This window comes from Triticum aestivum, chromosome 3D, assembly GCF_018294505.1.
Source record: "Triticum aestivum cultivar Chinese Spring chromosome 3D, IWGSC CS RefSeq v2.1, whole genome shotgun sequence".
Taxonomy (NCBI): Eukaryota; Viridiplantae; Streptophyta; class Magnoliopsida; order Poales; family Poaceae; genus Triticum; species Triticum aestivum.
The window spans coordinates 613,818,095-613,824,648 of record NC_057802.1 but is presented as its reverse complement, the minus strand read 5'-3'; positions in this window follow the sequence as shown (position 1 = coordinate 613,824,648).

Here is a 6,554-nt window from a genome sequence, read left to right as displayed (position 1 = left end):
AATACCTCGACTCAGGTCTGGCAACACTCGATGAGCTGTGCGACATTATATACACCGCCACGTTTATGGTGCATACCCAAGCAAACTCACGATGTGACATCAACACTTTGACCACGACGACCATAACTATTAATATTTCTGTATCGCATGATGCAAAGATGAAAACGACAATCATAATGTGGAGGCCAGGATGAATCTCGACGTTCAGTGCAGCGGTATGTCTAGAAGACCATACAATGCATAAGAAAAAATTAAAAATTACATTATACTGAACTCTTTTACTTTATTTGAGCCATTGGTTGGTATTCCATTTTTCCTTATATTAGCAAAATGACAACATATAATGCTCCCAAATATTACAATGTATTATATTCGATATACAATTCTAATACATTGATTATAAATACACATGCATTAGGTTAACAACATTTTGGGACGGAGTTTGTTTATGACATTGCTTGCTAAAAGTTTCTTTTATTTGAATACATCCCCTAAAATCAAAGAGAGAAAGCCCAAAATCATAAACTTTATTATATTTAAATATATTGTAAAGAGCTATAGAGTAGGCATATTTAAGAAAGATGATAGATACTTCTATGGGGTATATAAGTGATTAAACTTAGGTATAACTAAATAGAAAACTCTAGAATATATTGGATTCCTACAAGTTGTTTGTCTTACAATCACCAGCATTACCAGTTTATGTGTTCATTCTGAAGGAAATATGCCCTAGAGGCAATAATAAAGTTATTATTTATTTCCTCATATCATGATAAATGTTTATTATTCATGCTAGAATTGTATTAACCGGAAACATAATACATGTGTGAATACATAGACAAACATAGTGTCACTAGTATGCCTCTACTTGACTAGCTCGTTAATCGAAGATGGTTGAGTTTCCTAGCCATAGACATGAGTTGTCATTTGATTAACGGGATCACATCATTAGGAGAATGATGTGATTGACTTGACCCACCCCGTTAGCTTAGCACTTGATCGTTTAGTATGTTGCTATTGCTTTCTTCATGACTTATGCATGTCCCTATGACTATGGGATTATGCAACTCCCGTTTACCGGAGGAACACTTTGTGTGCTACCAAACGTCACAACGTAACTGGGTGATTATAAAGGTGCTCTACAGGTGTCTCCGAAGGTACTTGTTGAGTTGGCGTATTTCGAGATTAGGATTTGTCACTCCGATTGTCGAAGAGGTATCTCTGGGCCCTCTCGGTAATGCACATCACTATAAGCCTTGCAAGCAATGTGACTAATGAGTTAGTTACGGGATGATGCATTACGGAAAGAGTAAAGAGACTTGCTGGTAACGAGATTGAACTAGGTATTGAGATACCGACGATCGAATCTCGGGCAAGTAACATACCGATGACAAAGGGAACAACGTATGTTGTTATGCGGTTTGACCGATAAAGATCTTCATAGAATATGTGGGAGCCAATATGAGCATCCAGGTTCTGCTATTGGTTATTGACCGGAGACGTGTCTCGGTCATGTCTACATAGTTCTTGAACCCGTTGGGTCCGCATCCTTAAAGTTTGGTGACGATCGGTATTATGAGTTTTTGTGTTTTGATGTACCGAAGGTAGTTCGGAGTCCCGGATATGATCACGGACGTGACGAGGAGTCTCGAAATGGTCGTGACGTAAAGATCGATATATTGGACGACTATATTTGGACACGGGAAGTGTTCCGAGTAGTTTCGGAGAAAAACCGGAGTACCGGGGATTACCGGAACCCCCCAGGGAGTTAATTGGGCCTCATGGGCCTTAGTGAGAGAAGAGGAGGGGCGGCCAGGACAGGCCGCGCCCCCCTCCCCCTCTGGTCTGAATTGGACTAGGAGAGGGGGGCGGCGCCTCCCTTTCCTTCTCCTCCTCTCTCCCTTCCTTCCCTGTCCTACTCCAACAAGGAAAAGGAGGAGTCCTACTCCCGGTGGGAGTAGGACTCCCCCCTTGGCGCGCCCTCCTCCTGGCCGGCCGCCTCCTCCCTTGCTCCTTTATATACGGGGGCAGGGGCATCCTAGAACACACAAGTTGATCAGTTGATCTATTCCAGCCGTGTGCGGTGCCCCCTCCACCATATTCCACCTCGGTCATATCGTAGCAGTGCTTAGGCGAAGCCCTGCGTTGGTAGCAACATCATCACCGTCATCACGCCGTCGTGCTGACGGAACTCTTCCGTGAAGCTCTGCTGGATCGGAGTTCGCCGGACGTCATCGAGCTGAACGTGTGCTGAACTCGGAGGTGCCGTACGTTTGGTACTTGGATCGGTCGGATCGTGAAGACGTACGACTACATCAACCGCATTGTTCTAACACTTCCGCTTTTGGTCTACGAGGGTACGTGGACAACACTCTCCCCTCTCGTTGCTATGCATCACCATGATCCTGTGTGTGCGTAGGAATTTTTTTAAATTACTACGTTCCCCAACGGTGGTATCAGAGCCTGGTTTTATGCGTAGATGTTATATGCACGAGTAGAACACAAGTGAGTTGTGGGCGATACAAGTCATACTTCTTACCAGCATGTCATACTTTGGTTCGGCGGTATTGTTGGATGAAGCGGCCCCGACCGACATTACGCGTACGCTTATGCAAGACTGGTTCTACCGACGTGCTTTGCACATATGTGGTTGGCGGGTGTCAGTTTCTCCAACTTTAGTTGAACCGAGTATGGCTACGCCCGGTCCTTGAGAAGGTTAAAACATCACTACCTTGACGAACTATCGTTGTGGTTTTGATGCGTAGTTAAGAACGGTTTTTGCTCAGCCCATAGCAGCCACGTAAAACTTGCAACAACAAAGTAGAGGACGTCTAACTTGTTTTTGCAAGGCATGTTGTGATGTGATATGGTCAAGGCATGATGCTATATTTTATTGTATGAGATGATCATGTTTTGTAACCGAGTCATCGGCAACTGGCAGGAGCCATATGGTTGTCGCTTTATTGTATGCAATGCAATCGCCCTGTAATTGCTTTACTTTATCACTAAGCGGTAGCGATAGTCGTAGAAGCAATAGTTGGCGAGACGATAACGATGCTACGATGGAGATCAATGTGTCGCGCCGGTGACGATGGTGATCATGACGGTGCTTCGGAGATGGAGATCACAAGCACAAGATGATGATGGCCATATCATATCACTTATATTGATTGCATGTGATGTTTATCTTTTATGCATCTTATTTTGCTTTGATTGACGGTAGCATTATAAGATAATCTCTCACTAAATTTCAAGATAAAAAGTGTTCTCCCTGAGTATGCACCATTGCCAAAGTTTGTCGTGCCGAGATACCACGTGATGATCGGGTGTGATAAGCTCTACGTTCATCTACAACGGGTGCAAGCCAGTTTTGCACACGCAGAATACTCGGGTTAAACTTGACGAGCCTAGCATATGCAGATATGGCCTCGGAACACTGAGACCGAAAGGTCGAGCGTGAATCATATAGTAGATATGATCAACATAGTGATGTTCACCATTGAAAACTACTCCATCTCACGTGATGATCGGACATGGTCTAGTTGATTTGGATCACGTGATAACTTAGATGATTAGAGTGATGTCTATCTAAGTGGTAGTTCTTAAGTAATATGATTAATTAAACTTAAATTTATCATGAACTTAGTACCTGATAGTATTTTGCTTGTCTATGTTGATTATAGATAGATGGCCCGTGCTGTTGTTCCGTTGAATTTTAATGCGTTCCTTGAGAAAGCAAAGTTGAAAGATGATGGTAGAAATTACACGGACTGGGTCCATAACTTGAGGATTATCCTCATTGCTGCACAGAAGAATTACGTCCTGGAAGCACCGCTGGGTGCCAGGCCTGCTGCAGATGCAACTGATGATGTTAAGAACGTCTGGCAGAGCAAAGCTGATGACTACTCGATAGTTCAGTGTGCCATGCTTTACATCTTAGAACCGGGACTTCAACGACGTTTTGAACGTCATGGAGCATATGAGATGTTCCAGGAGTTGAAGTTAATATTTTAAGCAAATGCCCGGATTGAGAGATATGAAGTCTCCAATAAGTTCTATAGCTGCAAGATGGAGGAGAATAGTTCTGTCAGTGAACATATACTCAAAATGTCTGGGTATAACAATCACTTGATTCAACTGGGAGTTAATCTTCCGGATGATAGTGTCATTGACAGAATTCTTCAATCACTGCCACCAAGCTACAAGAGCTTCGTGATGAACTATAATATGCAAGGGATGGATAAGACAATTCCCGAGCTCTTCGCAATGCTAAAGGTTGCGGAGGTAGAAATCAAGAAGGAGCATCAAGTGTTGATGGTCAACAAGACCACCAGTTTCAAGAAAAAGGGCAAAGGGAAGAAGAAGGGGAACTTCAAGAAGAACAGCAAACAAGTTGCTGCTCAAGAGAAGAAACCCAAGTCTGGACCTAAGCCTGAGACTGAGTGCTTCTACTGCAAGCAGACTGGTCACTGGAAGCGGAACTGCCCCAAGTATTTGGCGGATAAGAAGGATGGCAAGGTGAACAAAGGTATATGTGATATACATGTTATTGATGTGTACCTTACTAGAGCTCGCAGTAGCACCTGGGTATTAGATACTGGTTCTGTTGCTAATATTTGCAACTCGAAACAGGGACTACGGATTAAGCGAAGACTGGCTAAGGACGAGGTGACGATGCGCGTGGGAAATGGTTCCAAATTCGATGTGATCGCCGTCGGCACGCTACCTCTACATCTACCTTCGGGATTAGTTTTAGACCTAAATAATTGTTATTTGGTGCCAGCGTTAAGCATGAACATTATATCTGGATCTTGTTTGATGCGAGACGGTTATTCATTTAAATCTGAGAATAATGGTTGTTCTATTTATATGAGTAATATGGTCATGCACCCTTGAAGAGTGCTCTATTTTTGTTGAATCTCGATAGTAGTGATACACATATTCATAATGTTGAAGCCAAAAGATGCAGAGTTGATAATGATAGTGCAACTTATTTGTGGCACTACCGTTTGGGTCATATTGGTGTAAAGCGCATGAAGAAACTCCATACTGATGGACTTTTGGAATCACTTGATTATGAATCACTTGGTACTTGCAAACCATGCCTTATGGGCAAGATGACTAAGACGCCGTTCTCCGGAACAATGGAGCGAGCAACAGAATTGTTGGAGATCATACATACTGATGTATGTGGTCCAATGAATGTTGAGGCTCACGGCGGGTATCGTTATTTTCTCACCTTCACAGATGATTTGAGCAGATATGGGTATATCTACTTAATGAAACATAAGTCTGAAACATTTGAAAAGTTCAAAGAATTTCAGAGTGAAGTGGAAAATCATCGTAGCAAGAAAATAAAGTATCTACGATCTGATCATGGAGGAGAATATTTGAGTTACGAGTTTGGTCTACATTTGAAATAATGCGGAATAGTTTCGCAACTCACGCCACCCGGAACACCACAGCGTAATGGTGTGTCCGAACGTCGTAATCGTACTTTACTAGATATGGTGCGATCTATAATGTCTCTTACTGATTTACCGCTATCGTTTTGGGGTTATGCTTTAGAGACGGCTGCATTCACGTTAAATAGGGCACCATCGAAATCCGTTGAGACGACGCCTTATGAACTGTGGTTTGGCAAGAAACCAAAGTTGTCGTTTCTTAAAGTTTGGGGCTGCGATGCTTATGTGAAAAAGCTTCAACCTGATAAGCTCGAACCCAAATCGGAGAAATGTGTCTTCACAGGATACCCAAACGAAACTGTTGGGTACACCTTCTATCACAGATCCGAAGGCAAGACTTTCGTTGCTAAGAATGGATCCTTTCCAGAGAAGGAGTTTCTCTCGAAAGAAGTGAGTGGGAGGAAAGTAGAACTTGATGAGGTAACTGTACCTGCTCCCTTATTGGAAAGTAGTTCATCACAGAAACCGGTTCCTGTGACACCTACACCAATTAGTGAGGAAGCTAATGATATTGATCATGAAACTTCAGATCAAGTTACTACTGAACCTCGTAGGTCAACCAGAGTAAGAGCCGCACCAGAGTGGTACGGTAATCCTATTCTAGAGGTCATGTTACTTGACCAAGGCGAACCTACGAACTATGAAGAAGCGATGGTGAGCCCAGATTCCGCAAAATGGCATGAGGCCATGAAATCTGAGATGGGATCCATGTATGAGAACAAAGTGTGGACTTTGGTTGACTTGCCTGATGATCGGCAAGCCATTGAGAATAAATGGATCTTCAAGAAGAAGACTGACGCTGATGGTAATGTTACTGTCTATAAAGCTTGACTTGTTGCGAAAGGTTTTCGACAAGTTCAAGGGATTGACTACGATGAGACTTTCTCACCCGTAGCGATGCTTAAGTCTGTCCGAATCATGTTAGCAATTGCCGCATTTTATGATTATGAAATTTGGCAAATGGATGTCAAAACTGCATTCCTGAATGAATTTCTGGAAGAAGAGTTGTATATGATGCAACCAGAAGGTTTTGTCGATCCAAAGGGAGCTAACAAAGTGTGCAAGCTCCAGCGATCCATTTATGGACTG